Source organism: Lactuca sativa, chromosome 6 (assembly GCF_002870075.4).
Source record: "Lactuca sativa cultivar Salinas chromosome 6, Lsat_Salinas_v11, whole genome shotgun sequence".
Classification (NCBI taxonomy): Eukaryota; Viridiplantae; Streptophyta; class Magnoliopsida; order Asterales; family Asteraceae; genus Lactuca; species Lactuca sativa.
This window is the reverse complement of record NC_056628.2, coordinates 118568266-118588080: the sequence shown is the minus strand read 5'-3', so window position 1 is coordinate 118588080 and position 19815 is coordinate 118568266.

The following is a 19815-nucleotide window of genomic DNA, read 5'->3' as shown; positions in this document are numbered from 1 at the left end:
TGACTAAAAGGATTAAACAATTGTCGAGGACAATCTATGGTTTACTAAAGATTGGTTGCTCAAGGACAAATGGAAGTATAGTGATAATTCTGGAAGGACCATATTGACATAATCTGTAAGGAGGCAACTCTTGTTCAGAAGTGATAGTCAAAATGGAATATGGAAATGTTTCAAGGCTAGAAATTATTCAATATGTGTAAGATTAGGAAACTTAATGCAAGAAGGATGTTTCCAAGGAGCTGATCTCCTTTGGAATGCTCTGTAAAGTTTGTTGTCAAGTCTTTCTGACTTTGTGCATAATCATTACAAGAGGATCAATGCATATAAGTTTAGAATCTAACAGATTTCAGTAAATGGCATGAATTTAGAATTCTTGCATTTGCAGAAAGGATTTGGGAGTGTGAAAACAGAATCATTGGAGTTATGTTCAATTGATGTATTTCACAAAGTAAAGATCATAGACAAACAAAGTACGCATACTTGGTGTGTGGCATGACTAGTGTTTAGAAAACATAGTGTACATGCTTGGAGCATGGGACTACTATTGTTTTAAATTCAAGAATAAAGTTGATAGCTGAAACAGTATACATGAATAATGTGTAATCATATGGTGATAAATAAAAGGTGTTTTATTTATGTTCATAGGTTTTGATACCATATTGGATTCAATTATTCTTGTGTTTCATTTTGCATGTTTTGACTTCCCGAATAAACTAGGTTATTCTTCCAGAATGACTAGGTTATTCAAACCATCCACAGTCGGTCATATGTTGGAAGTAGATATGAATTAAGACTATCATGGGTTGGCTTGTAGAGGTCTAAGGTGTTGGACAAAGGGCTACAACACTCATGAGTGCTCATAAGTTCTGAGTATTGGATTCAACCCACGCTCATTGGAATCACTTCATGGATTTTATCACGAGTGATCATGAGACGATAATATCTTATATTCTTCAAACCTAGAGATATGAGTTGTTACTATGAGTTGATAGTACATTGATTGCACGAAAACGCATTGGTAACTCGATGTTATAAAACGTGCCTTTGTGTATGATTCAACAAGTAGTAGAACAAGCCATATGAGTCGAAGTTTATCCATTCCTTTTACCTTCGGGATAAAAAGAGATATCTGTGGGCCCCTCGATGATTTGATGATGACAAATGAAAGTGCTCGGCCGGGCCAGGACTGATTTGATTTGTTCAATTAGTCAGTCGTCATAAATCGGAAATCGTGAAATAGCAAATGGACAGAGAGAGTGATTATAATCCATGTCTCAGTCCATATGATATCTAGAATGGAGGAATATATGATCCCTTATCTAATGGACAAGTCATTGACAAAGGTCAGAGTTCATCTACAAGGTCAGAGTTCGACAGAAGCTTTTGAGAGCTATGATTGCTGATCGGTTCCTGAAGTCATACGCAATAATAGTTTTAGACTTATCCAAGTGGGAGACTGTTGGTAATGTCTAAGTCCATAACTATAACTGGTTAGACTTGACCCGACCCGGCATGGTCCATTTGGGTTGCACGGCATCATGCACTTGGATAGACTAAAATGAGAGAAATAAGACACTTATGGTTATTAATATATTATAAGTTCTAGTATATTAATAATAAGAATAATAAGATTATTTAATTAGTATTGATCAAGAATTAATCTAGGATTAATTAAGTGATCAAAAGAAGACTAATTAAATATATGGGTTGATTGTGTAAATCATCCATACTTATATAGTGGGCTAATGCTCCATGGATTATCTAGTTGGGCTAAAACCCATATAATTCTCCATGGATGCTCCATGGTGTTTTGTACCCATGGATCATGGAAATGAAAGGCCATGTCAATTAGGGTTTACATGGTGTAACCCTAACTACATAAGCATCATATTATTCACCAAAATCGGCCACTAGAGAGAGTAAGAAAGGGCTAGCCGATTTTCATGAAGTGTAGAATTCTCTCAAGTTATTCCAAGTGTATTTGGTGTTGTGTGAACCATTTGAGGTGTCACACTTGAGGCACTTGGCACTCAAGCTTCATGAAGACTTTCTACATGAAATAGGTATGTATTCTATCTTGTTATATTCATTTTTTTGTATGCTAGATTAGGATAATACCTTGGATGTTCATATTTGCATGTATAATAGAGAAAAACATAGATCTAAGGTATTTAGGGTTACATGTATACTTAGGAGTGTTAGAATGCTCAAAACCCAATAGTACGACCACCATCTTTCCTTCACTGCAACAACCGTTAGCGAGGATGAGGCTGTCGTCGAACAAGCCACCATCGTCGTCGCTCCCTTCCTGCTTGTTCTTTCCACCAACTGCTTTCACATCGCTCCCTGACGCTTGATTCACTCCGCCACCGCTGTGGCCGCTAGGAATTCTTGCCACCAACTGGAATCAGCCGCCTGCCATGTCCTTCTTCTCTTTCTCCGTTTCCGTTCCGATGTAGCGTCGTTGCTGCCCATTTCTTGACCTGCTGTCGTCGCCGCTCACCTGTGGTTGGTGATGGGTTTATTTTTCCAAGCAGAAGTTGGGGTGCATGTGAGCGTGAGTGGGTGTGTGTTTCTGCTTCAAGATCGTGGGTGTGTGTGTTCAACCGTGTCTCACAAGTTGGTGGGTGTCTCGGGTTTCTGTGGTCGGAGAAAAGCCAAGGAAAAACCACCATGGTCGCCGGCCATGGTGGCTGCCGCCTCAAGAACCACCATGGAGGGTGTGTATGTTTCTGTAGGGTGTTAATTTTTGGTGTATGTGTGTTTATTAGTGGTTGTGTGTGTTAAGCAGATGGTGTTATAAAATGTAACAAGTGGAATAATTAAAGAAAAAGTCCAAACTGCCACCGTAGGGTGGTGGTTGCCGCCACCGGCCGCCGTGTCGGGTGGCGATGTGCTTTGATTGCATTTGGACCTTATTTGGGAAATGTTTGGCCAAAGTGGGCCCAAGAAAAACTCAAATTGACCTAATAAAACCCTAATTGGTACAATAAAGCCCAAAGTGACCTAGAAGCCCAACCAATTAACTAATGGGCTAGTATGGGGTAGAAAACCCTAATTAGGGTTTGGAAAACCCTAATGGCGTAAAACCCTAATTTTGAGAATTAATCGGGACACAAACGAGATTATTTAATAACTTGAAATATTAAATAATAATCATTGGTAAATTAACCTAAAGCAATAATGGACTTAATGGATTAAGTCCTTAATGGGTTAAGTCAGAAACACTTAACCTAAATCGTCATTTTATGAGAAACCCTAATTTTACTTGGGTTTATTGTTGGGCCTTCTCTTGGGCCTTGATGATAAGATTATTAATGGGCCATCCAAGATCAAGAAAATGGACTAGGATAATTAATGGGTTTTAGGATAAGGCCCATGTGAGAGACTTGGGCCCAATTTGGAAAATTGGGCCATAGATGGGCCATAATTGGGCCTTTGTGATTATGTGATACTGGGCCTTAAGGAAAGACCATTTAGAGGTCTGGGCCCAATTTGGAAAAATTGGGCCACATGTTGGGCTTTGGCCCATTACTTGACTATTGAGCCTTTAGTGTGTGAGTTGGACATTGGGCTTGGAACCCAATTATTAATTGGGTGTTGTTTGATGTTGACAGTATGAGAATCTGTCAACCAGCAGCTGGAGTTTTATCGGCGGGACTTCAGCAGTGCCATGTGAGTTATCCTCACTATATCAACAGGGTCTAAGGCACCAAGGCAGACCCTTTATGGATTGTATTCGGATTATTTCATGTTATGCTTACTAATTTACATCCTGGTAGTTAGGATGGTGATATGCTATGCTTTAGTGACCTGGTTGGGTCGGTATCCTGGTTATGGATTGTTGCTATGCTTTGTGATCTGTTAGATCGGTTTGATTGTTATAAATATGATATCTATGTGTACATGATTCTCCTGGTTATAGGATAATGCTATGTTAGTGACCGGTTAGGTCTGTATCCCGGTTATTGGGATGTTGCAATGATTAGTGACATGTTAGATTGGTTTGACTGTTATATGATATGTGCTAGCGTATGATATTTATGTGCACATGTTAGTTTGATTGGGGGTGGGGTTGAGGCGGTCCTGCTTCGTGCTGTAGGCCAACATACCCGGCGAGCGGTCCGGAAAGGCTGTAGGCCCTGCGAGGCGGTCCAGACGTGCTGAAGGCTCGAAGAACAGTCCATATAGATTGAAGGACTGTGAGGCGGTCCAGTCAGGCTGACAACTCATTATGCATGCTGTTTTGTATTAGTTATATGATATGGTTATGTTAGTATGGTGTTGGTATTTTGGGGAAACTCACTAAGCTTCGGGCTTGAAGTTGTTGATTTTATTTCAGGTATTTCTGATGATCGCGAGAAGGCGAAGGCATGATCGTGCACCTCCTCATATTTTCATGATTGATTCTGGGGATACTCTGATGTCTGAACTATTTTGAAAACAAACTGTAATAATTTAAAGATTTTAAAATGTATTAAAAAGTTTAAATTTGGCTTGAATTTTATGGGTGTTACAAGTTGGTATCAGAGTCTTGGTTTGAGTGAATTGGAGGAACATTCGTGTGAATCCGGTCTGAAATCAAGGAAAGTTTTTCAAAATGATTTCTAAAATGGTTTTCAAAATAAGTAAAGGAGGATTCGGCGTGTACGATTATCCGGAGCGAGTAAGTAGACCCCAAAATACCATACAGTTATTTTATTATGTGATATGTTAGAACAACATGCTAGTACTAGGCTAGGGTTCTTCAGGAATTGCATGATAGAATTGCCTAATTACATGATTCCTGCTAGCCTAGGGTTTCCTTTAGGTAATATTGACATCATTATTGTAGTTGCTTAGTGTATGCATCACGTTTATACATAATTAAGATCTTATTGTTGGGTTTTGAGCATTCTAACACTCCTAAGTGTACATGCAACCCTAAATACCTTGGATCTATGTTTTCTCTATTATACATGCAAATATGAACTTCCAAGGTATTATCCTAATCTAGCATACAAAACAATGAATATAACAAGATAGAATACATACCTCTTTCATGTAGAAAGTCTTCATGAAGCTTGAGTGCCAAGTGCCTTAAGTGTGACACCTCAAATGGTTCACACAACACCAAATACACTTGGAATAACTTGAGAGAAATCTACACTTCATGAAATCGGCTAGCCCTTTCTATTACACTCTAGTGGTTGATTTTGGTGAATAATATGATGCTTATATAGTTAGGGTTACACCATGTAAACCCTAATTGACATGGCCTTTCATTTCCATGATCCATGGGTACAAAAAACACCATGGAGCATCCATGAAGCATCATATGGGTTTTAGCCCAACTAGATAATCCATGGAGCATTAGCCCACTATATAGGTATGGATGATTTACACAATCAACCCATATATTTAATTAGTCTTCTTTTGATCACTTAATAATCCTACATTAATTCTGGATCAATACTAATTACATAATCTTATTATTCTTATTAGTAATATACTGGAACTTATAATATATTAATAACCATAAGTGTCTTATTTCTCTCATTTAGTCTATCTAAGTGCATGATGCCATGCCACCCAAATGGACCATGCTGGGTCGGGTCAGGTCTTACCAATTATAGTTATGGACTTAGACATTAATCCAACACTTATAGCCTGAGAATGTTTTATTTGGCCGTATGTTCTGTTCTTATTGGTTGGGAGCTTAGGGTAGGATTAGATATTTGAAAATCTATGGGGTCCAGCGTTAGGTATGGCTAGCATACACTAGTGCTACAGGATTAGTGGAAGATTCATGGATGGGTGGGTTGTGTGAGGCCGGAAGGCCAGTCATGTGATATTTAGCATTCCCCTAGGAGTGAGGATTGAGCTCTCGCTATGATTATGTACATTGTTAGGGTGTTGTGGTGATACTTGAGACATATATGGGTATGTGTGGAAGGTAGTATGGGCCCGTACTACTGAAAGCACATGACCCATACGCGTAGCAAGGAAGTCACAACCCCTAGGGATTGGTTTGGAATTGGTTCTTTTTCATTATATGGGTTATCAGAGATCTTCTTGGTGTCTTACCAAAATGGTGGTTACGAGACGTCTAAAGACCGGGTCCAGGTTAGGATCGGGATCTGCCAGCCAGGATAGGCCAGCATTGTCAAAGGACTGTCTTAGTGTGATCATCCGGGAGGAGGTGATCGAGTTTGTCTGGGGACAGTTACCGGAGATGTGTGGGTCTATTAAGACCGCCATGGTTGTGTATTTCGACGAGCGCTATGCAGCCGTCGTTGAGACGGCTGTCATAGCAGCTTCTACAGCTGCAACGTCGGCAGGGGGAAGAGCCAGTCGGGCTTTCCAGTATCGGGACTTCGATAGCGCAAAGCCCCGACTTTTGGTAGGGTTTAGGACCCGGTAATAGTCATGAGGTAGCCATATGATATGGAGGGATGTTGCTTCACATGTTCATGTCCAACTAACCAGAAGGTCAGGCACGCTCTAAACCTGCTGAGGTTCGAGGTGAAGGACTGGTGGGAACTTGTTACTGGGACGTGTTCTGATGAGCAGAGGGCTGCAGTTATCTGGGATCAGAAAGATGATCTGTACTCGTTATATTTCCGCGGGTTGAGCGGGAGAGGCTAGTATATGAGTCCTAGATTTTAGGCTCGGGGGTTTGCACGAGGCCAGAATGAGACTCGCGGGGACTCCAAAAAGGAGTGATGACTATGTTCAACTAGGGTTTTGCAGCTCGAAGTGGAATGGTTAATTGATGGATTGGACTGTCGTTTTGTAGGGCAAGAACTGTGCCCCTCATTTTTCGAGCTCAAAAGAGTGAGCAGGCTTGTGACCTCAGGATCAGGTTGTATTCCAGCTCGGGGTTTGTTGGTTGCAAGGATAGACAACATTATTTCAGCGCCGGTGAGCGCAGGTGGGTTGAGGTGGCATAAGTATGTTGTGAGGTCTGATTCGCCTTGGATCTCTTGTATCGGGAGGTAAGGATTGATTGTGCGATCTATTGCACTTTTGGGATTGTAGACTACGTCTTGGGAGTAGTTGTATCCCGGTTTATGGCAAAAGTTGTTTGTAGTTCAGCTGTGGATGATCGAGCTGGTGAGTGAGTCAGGGTGCGAGACCTTGAATGATACAAATTTTAGAGCCAAGAGCGGGAGATTTTTGAAGCACTTTTGGAAGAAGGGTATTATGTGGGAGGTCCGCGGACAGGGTTCCACGAGATGGTTATTCAGCATTGTCAGGAAACAGTGGTTTTAGTAAGCGTTATTGACTGGCGGAGGAAAGCGCTAAGGGAAGTAGCTCATTGTTGAGACAGTTGTTAAGAGTATCTATCTTTGGACTTCAATATTTGGGTTTAGGATCATTCAAGTATTAGGGACTGTCGGTTTCCCTAGGATTCAGGAAGTGTTCAGCTAGTCCTTAGAAGTGTGTGATAACTTGTGATTGGCTGGTAATGGAGCATCAAATGGAAAGAGTTGGTTGCCATCAGATCGATCGTTGGAAAGTGAGAAGGATTGGAAATTACTACAGTCACGGCGGCTGTAAATGCTGCCTGGAACATGGCATGATCAAACTGTGGAGGCGGTGGATACGGATTTGTCGGGGGATTGTTGTTCTTTCTGTTGGGTCTTTTCTTCGGAGGCATCTTGTAACGCTCGTGTTTCCAGGCTAGGAATTAATATTGACATAATGGTATAGGTTAACCTTTGTAACTCATTTAGAAGAAATGAAAAGGAATTATGTGAATTTTATGTGAATTATGTGTTTTATGCTTAATTATTAGGATTTAATTAATTAAGAATAAAAAGAAGCGTCAAAATTAAAGTGTGATATAAGCCTGATATCTTTACATAAAGTTTTAGTGGTCGAAACAAGGATTTCGGGGATATAAAGAATGCCGAAATCCGAGTTATAACGAAGAAGTTATGACCTGTCGAAGTTTCGCGACAAAAGCGACACGGTACCGAATGTCGTAAAAAGTGAGTTTTTGATAAACTACTTTTTTGCCTTAGTAATTTAAACGAAAGTCGTAGTATTCGTTAAAACGAGAAGTTCGATAAAAAGAACGCCAAAATCTGACTTCGTATGAGGAAGTTATGATTTTTCGAAGTTTCAGCTTAGTAGTAGACAGCTAAAAACTCGAATTTTAGATCGTGCGGTTTTTAGCCGACACAACCTAAAGGAGAATTGAAGGTCTCGTCATTAGTAGCACAACGGTAAAAAGTCTGACGAAAACGGACGTCGGATGAAGAAGTTATGAATTTTTAACAGATTTCCTGTCTCGGTCTGTTAAAAATAATAATATAAAAATTAAAGTCAAAATTAGCCGACGAAGTCTAAACGGAAGTTGTAGAGCGTAGTTTTAGCTACGCGTGCATATAAAGAACGTCAAAAATGGAGCTCGTATGCGAAAGTTATGGATTTTAGAAGTTTTTGCACAAAAATCGAGAAAATTCGCATAGTCACGCTTTTGCCACGTGTCCTCGCCTCGCATATGCCACGTGGAGAAATCTGCTGAGTCACCGTTGCATGAACAATAGCCATGTGATCCTCGCATGCAACCCACGTGATCCGACCCGCGTGTAGGCTTCTGATTCGACCAAGGAGGAGGCCCAATCCAAACCGAGCTTCTATCCAAACCGAGGCTGCTAACCAATCCGAAGCTCGCAGCTGGTCCGAGCCTCGCACATGGGTCACGAGTCCGCGGTCCAATCAGAAGCTGCCACTGAGTCCCTTGCACCTGCGCACCCTCGCCTGCGGACCCCACCACCGAAGCCGACTTCGGACCTTATAAACAGAAGGGGACCTGCGAGCCTTCTCGGGCAGAATTGAATAATTGCCATTTTTCACCCCTTTCTTCATCTTTTCTTCACCTTAACCTTCCCCGAAGCCCCGGTATCGATTGTAAACCCCAGAATACTCCACGAAGTGCCCGTGAAGCCGGGAAAATTTATCTTTTCGGTTTTGAAGCCCGACCTTTCGCAGAGCCCGGTTTCTCAATAAAACTCCCGGTTTTATTAGAAACGATCGTTTTAGGAAACGAATTGCTGCCCGATTATCATCAAATCAAGTGAGTGTATATTCACTTTCAATTTACACATAGATATGAAGTATTTACCTTATAATACGTGTTACGTGTAAATATATTAATTGTTTATTTGAGGTGACTGTTGTGTTGATATTCTATACAAGTTTTAAAATGTATATATATTTTTATCTACAAATATGTTGGGTAGAACATGAGTAGATAGTTGGTGAAATAAAAGTTATGAGAGGTACCGATGTTTAAGATGATCTAGTCATCTAGCAGAGTATAGACAACGGCCATAGACTATTTTAGATAGCCCAGTGGAACGTTAATAGACTTATAATCGGTACGTATGTTTAAACTATATGTTCATTAGGTATTTTTGAACTATGTTTTCATCCATTAGTTCTTTCTTTTGACACTATTACGTGTCAGGGTACGGGAGCGTATGGGAGTACTTTATCAGTATTTTCCCTACACTTTTATTTGGAAGAACTTTGGAGTCTTTGTTCATTTATGAAGTGATTGGACAAGCTTCATGAGTTAGTGATATAGATCATGAGTTAAATAGTGGGTGTGTGATGAAAAGTGAGTTGGATAGATGAGATGATCAGTGATATAGATCATGAGTTGAAAGTGAGTGGTGAAATATGGGAAAAGCTTTTACCCAGATGTTGGCGTGAGTGGTGCAATATGAGAAAAAGCCCTTACCCAAAGTTGACCCCCGTCATTCAGCAGAGTAGGGATGACAACCATGGACTGTTTTGATGGTCTGTGGAACACTAGCAGGCTCGTAACCTGTAGGTGTTAATGGACTTAAGTTTTCATTCGCTGTACTCTAAAACCCCTGTCATTCAACAGAGTAGGGATGACAACCATGGACTGTTTTGATGGTCTGTGGAACACTAGCAGGCTCATAACCTGTAGGTGTTAATGGACTTAAATGTTCATTCGTTGTACTCTATTCCCCTCATGAGTGCCTTTAGGGAAAGTAAGGCTGGGGAAAACCCCTTAGCATGTTCATCAGCTGTATGGAAAACCCATTGACATGTATTACGGGGAAACCCCATGGGAAATACTGTCGATGAATAAGAGCTATGGACTAGCACATGGCGACGATGTGTCTTCGTGCCTATTTGACATAAAATTGTTGAAGGAAAGCAATGTTGTTACCTTGTTGGTTGTTTTATGTTAGGATGTCTTGTTTGACATAACTTGCTGAAGGAAAGCAATGTTGTCACTCCGATGCTTGTTTTATTTGACATAACTTGTTGAGGAACCCCCAAAGCAATGTCGTCACCCCTAGTGATAATCCTTAGGCTAGGTCCCTTATGATAGTTGTTTTAGGGACGTAAAGTGAGGATAATGGGAATGGGTAATTAGGGTTATTTTGGTTGATGAAATTAATAAATTTATTGTTGATTGAGAACTTAATAAGTTTATTATTTATTGTGGGTTGAAAACCCTATATGCTCACCAGGCTCCCAAGCCTGACCCATTCAGTTTATTTGTATCACAGGTATCGATACGAAGTTGCTTTACACTGAGAGATTAAAAGAGAAGTAGATCACTAGTGTAAATGAATGTAAGTCTTGTTTATGCTTATGTTTTTGTATTGACAATGACATCCCAATGGTTTAAGTGAATAAATACATTTCTTCAGAAATGATTTGATAAAATAGTTATCATGTTTATCTGGGAACAAATTCTGCAACACTTTTAATCAAATGATTACTCTGAAATTATTTTAAAAGCATAAATTAAATCGGTATTTTCTGGCCGTGAAATTGGGGATGTCACACATCTTATTCGAAAAATAATCCGGAAGAAGAGGATGGTAAGTCCCCTCGATTTGAATCAAGAGATATGAAACAAGATATATCTCAGCCTGATAGATAAAGTGTTCTCCTAAGCGATAAGCAAAGAAATGTTACTAATATAAGTAAAATATCACTAGGAAGGGATGAGTAGCAACACTTGGAATGAATCTCTATAATGAATTCGGTTCTAGCTAAAATACTTGATATCTAGTTGTTGGGATTACTACTTTAGTAAGGATCACGACTTCTGTTCCAAACACCAAGGAGTATAGATTTTGGCCAGTGGTTGCCTTTAAAGTGGTCTTATCTGCCCGTAGGATAGGAGGAAGTTCTTCTGTGCATTTTACTTCCTTCTCATCTAACCTCTTCTTTAGATTATTTACTATGATCTTATTTCCTGAAAGGGATCAAGAAGTAATCAAGAATAAAACATGTATTTCATCACTAGCACACAACTAGAGGTTATAACCTATCGTGTTGACATTTCTGTGCCCATTCCAGTTAAGTTGGGTACACATTTGAGTTCTACATGTTCTCAATTGTTTGCATAGCTACTTGGAAGCAATGGCAGGCCCTTGAGCTGCTAGGTGGCTAGAAGTTAAGATTGCACAAATTCAATCCATATGAGTTAGGATTTATCACTAACCTAGCCTTGTGATTATGTTTTGACAAATTTATGAAAATGATGGTAAGGAAAGCCTTTCACTAAGTAGATTTTAAGTAGATAGAAATTGTGATATTTTCAGTTCTCAAAGTCGTTAGTGGAGCGTGTGTGGTTTACCGGCACACTAACATTGACTTATGAGAAATGGCTAAATGTCTAAACAATTGAGACTATGATTACAGCATCCCTTTTCATAGTTCTGAAATTGTTTAGACACACCTATGAGCTATCTAATATTAGGTGTATAATTTCGATAAACCCTTATTAAAGCAATCTAGTATCTGAAATCTGAACTTTGGTAAGAATGTCAATAAAGTATTGACTACTAGAGGTCCAGCTGTTTTCTGGATACATGTCAAAGCTAGTGGGAGCATAAGTGTTATGCTAATAATCATCATGTTAGTGGGAGCATGATAATTATGATAAGTATTGCAAGTTAGCAATGTTAATTAAAGAAAAACAAAAGTTTCAATTCGTGAGGTTGCAGGGGTTGGAAAAGTTGTTTTGCTATAATTAAAGGGAGAGAAAAGTATACTTCATTTCAATTCTAAAAAGCTTAGATTGAGTTTATAATCATTCTAAAGAGCTTATATTGAGATTTTAATCACCTTTAGTCAGGAATATATATATATATATATATATATATATATATATATATATATATATATATATATATATGAATTTCATGTTGGATTGGTTCAACTTAAGAAAATTCTATATATTGCTTCTTAAAATTCGATTATGATTACGGCATCCCTTTTCATAGTCAAATTTTGAGAATATGGGAAACAAAAATTGTTATGGCAAACTACTGGTCTAGAACCATGTCTTTATGTGAAACATCATGAATCGTGTCCTACTTACTTTGGGTACAAGATTGATTACATGTGCTATAATATTTATCCCTTCTGAATGTTCCAAATGCCTTGGGGCGTTAAGGAGGAAAATGTCGAGAATTGGATATGACTAAAGTGATTAAGCTATTGTCGAGGACAATCTCAGGTTTACCAAAGATTGGTTGCTCAAGGACAGTTGGAAGTATACTGTAAATATTGGAAGGACCATATAGACATAGTCTGAAAAGATGCAACTCTTATTCAGAAGTAGTAGTCAAAATGGGAATATAGAGTTATCTTCATAAGTAGAAGCAATCTGTGTAAGGTTAAAGAAACTTAATGCAAGAAGCATGTTCAAAGCAATGCGCTTTGAAACTGAGACATCGTTTCCATGGAATTGCTCTCCATTGGAATACTCTGTAATGATTGTTGCCAAGCCTTTGTGGCTTTGTGCATAATCATTACAAGAGGAACAGTGCATATAAGTTTAAAATCTAAACAGATTTCGATAAATGATAGGAATTTGGAATTCTTCCATTTAAGACAAGGAATTGGGAGTGTTAAAAGAGAATCTTTGAAACTATGTTCAATTGATCTAATTCACAAAGAAAAGGAACATAGACAAACATAGAGTTCATAGTTGGTGTATGGCAAAGCTATTGTTTAGAAAACATAGTGTACACGCTTGGAGCATGGGACACTTAGTGTTTTTTAATTCAAGTATAAAGTTGATAAAACCGAAACAATGAATAATGAGTAATCAGTATGGTGATAAATAGAAAGTGTTTTATTTATATTCATAGGTTTTGATACCATATTAGATTCATTTATTCTTGAGTTTCACTTTGCATGTTTTGACTTCCATAATAACTAGGTTCTTCTTTCGGAATGACTAAGTTATTCAAACCATCCACAGTCGGTCATATGTTGGAAGTAGTTATGAATCAAGACTGTCATGGGTTGGCTTGTAGAGGTCCAAGTTGGTGGACAATGTGGTGCTACAACACTCATGAGTTCTCATAAGTTCTGAGTATTGGATTCAACCCGCGCTCATTTGAATTACTTCATGGATTTTATCACGAGTGATCATGAGACGATAATATCTTATATTCTTCAAACCTAGAGATATGAGTTTTTACTATGAGTTGATAGTACATTGATTGCATGAAAACGCATTTGTAACTCGATGTTATAAAACTTGCCTTTGTGTATGATTCAACAAGTAGTAGAACAAGCCATATGAGTCGAAGTTTATCCATTCCTTTTACCTTCGGGTTAAAAGCGATATCTGTGGGCCCTCGATGATTTAATGATGACACATGTGAGTGATTGGCCAAGCCAGGATTGATTAGATTTGTTAAATCAGTCAGTCGTCATAAATCGGAAATAGGGAAACAACAAATGGACAGAGAGAATGATTTATAATCCATGTCCCAGTCCATATGATATCTAGAATGGAGGAATATATGATCCCTTATCTAATGGACAAGTCATTGACAAAGATCAAAGTTCGACAGCGGATTTACGAGCTACGATTGCCAGTTAGGTTTTGAAGTCATACTCAATAATAGTTTTAGACTTATCCAAGTGGGAGACTGTTGGTTTAATGTCTAATTCCAAAACTATATTTGGTATGTACTTGACACGACCCGGCATGGTCCATTTGGGTTGCACTTCACCGACACATTTATATGGATAATCTTTTGAGAATAGTATATTAATATATTATAAGTTCTAATATATTAATATGGAATCATATTATTTTAATTAGTATTGATCAAGAATTAATTTAGAATTAATTAAGTGATCAAAATGAACAAATTAAATATGGACTCTTAGATATATGTATGTGATGGGCCAAGTTCATTTAGGGTGGGCTAAGCTTTCATGGATAGTCCATGGAGTGTTTAACCCATGGATCATATGAAATGAAAGGTCATGGGTTTAACCCTAGTCTCCACACTATATAAAGATGTCCTTGGTTGGTGAAATTGGCATTAGTGTGGGTACACTAAGAGGGCTAGCCGATTTCAATAAAAGAGAACCAAAGTATCCTTATTCTCAAGGTTATTCCAAGGTGTTTTGGTGATTTGTGATTCCACTTGAGGCTTCCACACTATTGGGGCTAAGCTCTTAAAGTTCAAGACTTCAAGCTTCATTAAAAGGTATGTATTCTAACTTGTTATATTACCCAAGCATCAAGGATTGTATGCTAGATAGGGTAATACCTTGGAATATTAATATTTACATGTATAATAGAGAAAACATAGATCCAAGGTATTTAGGGTTGCATGTACACTTAGGAGTGTTAGAATGCTCAAAACCCAACAAAGTCTACGATTGCTTGTGACTTTATTACTGATCTTGGTTCATACTTGCTGCCATATGTGCTCACCTTCACGGACCACTTTTCCATCCTACCTGACATCTTTGGTTTTCTCATAACATTCTTTATAGGGTAATTAGTCACCGCATGTATAGTATGTGTTTCAAAATAGTGTCTTAATTTTATGGAATCGGTTACTAATGCAAGTATTTTTTTTCAAGATAGGAATACATGTTCTCGGGATCCAAGAGACTCTTACTTACATAGTATATGGGATGTTGGTCCCCATTGAGATCCTTGGCTAAAACTACACGTATAGCGTTAGAGGATACTGAAAGATACAGGAGGATTGATTCCCCATCTAGTGGTTTCACTAGCTAGGGTGCAAAACTTAGATAATTTAAGTTCCTGAAAAGCATCTTCGTGCTCTTTAGTCCACTTAAACCTTTTGTTCTTATTCAAGATCTCATAAAAAGGCTTGCACCTTTCAAAGGATTTTGAAATGAACCTATTAAGTGTTGCTACTCTTCCTGTTAGTCTCTGAATATCTTTTGTCGAGGACGGGGATCTTAAATCGATGATGGATTTTATTTGCTCTAGGCATGGTTCTATTCCTATTTTAGTCATCATGTATCCAAGGAACTTGCATGATCTCATTCCATAGTGACACTTGGAAGGGTTTAGCTTCATGTAATATTCTTCTAGTATGTTGAAGGTGTCTTCAAGATCCTTGAGGTGATCCTCATATTTCTTTTATTTTACCACCATGTCATCAATGCAGACTTCCATGGTGTCCCCTAGTTTATCTTTGAACATCTGGTTGACTAACCTTTGGTATGTTGCACCTGCATTTTTAAGACCAAAGGGCATAGCAGTATATCAGTATACACCTGTTGGGGTAATAAATGTGGTATCCTCTTGGTCAAATGGTTCCATTTGGATTTTTTGGAATCTCGTTGATGCATCCATAAACATTAGCATTTCATGGCTAGCCGTAACATCTATCATGGAGTCTATGTGTGGTAGGGGAAAGGATCCTTAGCAAAATCCTTATTTAGATCCGTATAATCCATACATACCCTTTATTTTCCGTTCTTCTTTTGTACAATGACACTTTGGCTATCCATCTTGGGAACGTAACTTCCTTGATCATCCTTGTTTTGAAGAGCTTTTCTACTTCTTCTTGGATGATCTGGTTTCTTTCAGGTGCAAACTTTCTCCTCTTTTTATGTATTGGCCTAAAAGAAGGATCAATTTTAAGTTTATGGGTTATGATATTCTTGTCTATACATGTCATATCCTCATGCTTCCAGGAGAATGTTTTGCTTCTATCTTTCAGGAACTTTATTAGTTCCCGTTTGATTTGTTCTGGTAATGAGGATCCTAGGAGGATTTTGGATTCAGGATCCTCGAGGTTTAGGTGCACTTCTTTTACATCCTTCTCTCTTGTCTCCAACACACCTCGTTCCCCTTACTTTAATTTATATCCTTGTTGTGGTACTGTTGAGGATTTCATCGAAGTCTTGTAGCATCCCTTGGAGTTTTGTTGGTCACCTGTGATCTTTATTGTCCCCCATGGAGTAGGCATTTTGACACATTGATGGAATGTTGATGGGATAGCCATCATATCGTGGATCCATGGTCTACCTAGTATAAAGAGGATAATGTATCGATTACGCAAAAGCGTTGCATAGAGTTTACCCTCTCTATGTAAATAGGTAGCTTTATTTTGCTGACTGTATGTTTTGCTTCGTCACTGAATCCAATCAGCACTGAGGATCTTTTGACAATTTTGGCTTCAGGGATGTTCATCCTCTTCAAAGTGACTAGAAGTATGATGTTGACTGAGGATCCTTCGTCAAGAAGGATCCTTCTGACGATCAATGGTGATGTAAAGTGTGATCATCAATCCATCAAGATGAGGATCCTGGATGTCTATTCTATATGTTTCGTCGAAGGTAATGTCCTTCTCGTTTGTGATCGATATGTTCTTATGTTGCCTTTCTTCTTTATCTGTATTAAACACTTTAGCATGTCTTTTCGATGTAGAGTAAGAGGTGCCACAAAAGTCAGATCCTCCAGAGATTACATTGATTACCATAGCATCCATAGGAGGGGATCCTGGTCTTTCTATGGTCTTATGAGGATCCTGATCCTCTTATTTGTATTTTTCTTTTCTTCTAACGAGGATCTATTTGAGATATCCCTTGCTAAGTAGGTAACTAATCTCCTTTCATAGGGCTATGCAATCTTCAATGATGTGACCAAAGTCTTCGTGGTATGCACACCATTTGGACTTATATTTCCATGTGGTGGACTTTTCCCCCTTTCTTGGCCATCTCACTTTGTCGCCAAGACCCTGCATGGCAAATATCAAACCTGAAACAACCACAGAAAAACAGTAGTCAATGACCTTAGGGAATTATTATCATCCCCTTCATCCTCAAGGGCATTAATCCTATGTTGATCCGGTCTGGAATAAGGTTTAGATTTATGGGATCTTTGGGCCGAGGATTCAAACTTCCAATTGGGGTTATCATATGAGCTTGGAGGGTTACTCCTCTTCTGGATCTCCTTGTATTCTTCGAGCGTTATGAACCTTAGTGTGTCGCTCCTTAATTCATCCATTCTTTTGCATGGAGTCATTACGAGGTCTTTGTAGAAAGGAGAGTCTTTGTTTAGGCCCATTTTGAAGGCTTCCATGGTAGTTTCCATGTAGATGTTGGGGGTACTCAGAGCTTCCGTAGAAAACCTATTCATAAAATCCCTGGTGAAGTCCTTATGATCCTGAACCACCCAATAGAGATCACTAGTGATCTTCTCGAATGTTCTGCTACAAGAAAATTGGTTGTTAAAAACATTAATTAAATGTGCAAATGAAGTAATAATGTAAGGAGGAACATTTAGTAGCCATTTCAAGGCTGATCCTGTGAGGGTGGAACCAAAACCATTACACAGGCAAGCTTACTTCAAGTGTGTGGGAATGAGATGATCTCCATTTTTTTTCCATGTATTGTGCTATATGTTCTTCAGGATCTGTAGTCCCGTCATAAGGCTTCATGCTGGGAGTTTGGAAGCGTTTTGGGACCTCGATGTCATCGGATGCAAAAGCGAATATCAAGATCCTATGGCTTGTTAGGGAGACTTCCAGTATAGGTTGGACTACTCTAGGTACACTTGAGATCATCTTTCGTAGCTGTTGAAGTTCTTTGGCCATGAGCGGGCTCATTCCATCATCAACATCCATAGAGTTAGTAGTAAAGATATTGTTATTGACGAAGTTACCAGGATCCTTGTTATTGGGAGTAATGAAGGTTTCGTTGGGATCCAAAGTTGTATGGACTTTCTCTCTTGGTGTTGCGCCCCAAGCGGGAACAGAGGCTGGTATTGAGGATCCTATCTCGCGGCGGTTCGCTGAGAATCCCGTGTTGTCAAATTTTAGGATATTGGGCTACAAGATCGAGGGTGCTGCTTCTTAAGGCTTGTGGATCTCTGCCCTCTTTCTATCCACTTCCTTTGGTATTATCCTATTATCCTCCTGTTGTTGAGTGACTTGTCGTTCTAGCCTATTCATCATAGTGAAGATTTTATTATTGGAAATCAGCACAAGAGGATCCTAAAACCCTTGGGTAGTGACTAGAGAGGTGTTTTTCTTCGATGCCTCAGAGGCTTTCTTGGGAGTTCCACTATAACGCCCGTAGATCCGGGCTATTCAATTTAGAGACGATAAGCATCAAAAATGACTTTTTGATGGAAGATTATTTAGAAAGAGTAATCTTAAGTATATGTTACAAGGATTTTGTACATATAAAGATCGCCGAAATCCGAGTTATAACGAAGAAGTTATGACTTGTCGAAGCTTCGCGACAGAACCGGCACGATACAACACGACGTAAATAGTGAATTTACGTTAGAGCGATATTTGGCCTTAGCGATCTAAATGAAAGTCGTAGAATACGTTAAACTGAGAGCGTGCATAAAAAGAACGTCTAAATCTGACTTCGTATGAGGAAGTTATGATTTTTTGAAGTTTCAGCATTAGCAGTTAGCAGCCCAAACTCGAGATTGAGGTCGAGTGATATTGAGCCAAAACTTTCTAAACGAGTGACAAACGCAGTGACCTACTGTGCTCACGACGTGAACACTTAAAAACTCATGACGTGAGTGCATAAATTTCACCCTATAAATAGAAATCAATGGTCGGTCGATTTTGGTTGCTCTGTCTCTTCTCTCTCACTCCCGATATTCTCTCTAAGCCCTATTTTAACCCCCCAAAGCCCCGGTATCATCCCGAGAACCGAAGCAAGTCCCGAGGCCCCGAAGATCCCGAGAAGTGAAATTCCTGAGTCGAAGCTCTGCCCGCGAGAAGCCCGGTTTTTGTGAAGATCTCTCGGTTTCACCAAAGAATACTACTTCTACAAGTCGTAGCGCTGTCCGATCAACTTCTGATCAAGTGAGTGTGTGGTCACTTTCTTCTATCACATAATTATATAGTATTTGATATGAAATACGTGTAATGTACATATTGTTGTTTATATGAGAGAATGCATATTCACTTTCTTTTAACACATAAATACAAAGTATTTGCTATGAAATACGTGCTATGTGTTTATATATTGTTTGTCTATTTGAGATGGTCATAGAATTGATGTTTTATACAGGTGTTAAATGATTTAAACTTTGTAAGTATTTGTATCTACAAAAATATTGGGTAAAACATGGGTAGATGGAATACTTGGTGACTATGGAGTTAGCGCCTATTGTATAAACCTTGGTGACTATGGAGTTAGCACCTATTGTATAAACCTTGGTGACTATGGAGTTAGTGCCTATTGAGTAAACCCTGGTGACGATGTGACTTCGTGCCTATACCTCAGGTCAATCCTTAAGAATGAAGGATAGATGATTCTTAGGGTAGATCCTTAAGATAAATGAAGATAATGGGGGATGGGTAATTGGGTTGATGTTTGATGATTAAATATAATAATTATATTATTGTGGGTTGAAAACCCTATGTGCTCACCAGGCTCCCAAGTCTGACCCTCTCAGTTTTCTTTGTATTACAGGTTATGGTACGAGAGCACAAGTTGGCTGACATAACGAGAGATTTTGGATTATAGGCCAATAGTTATGAATAACTGTTG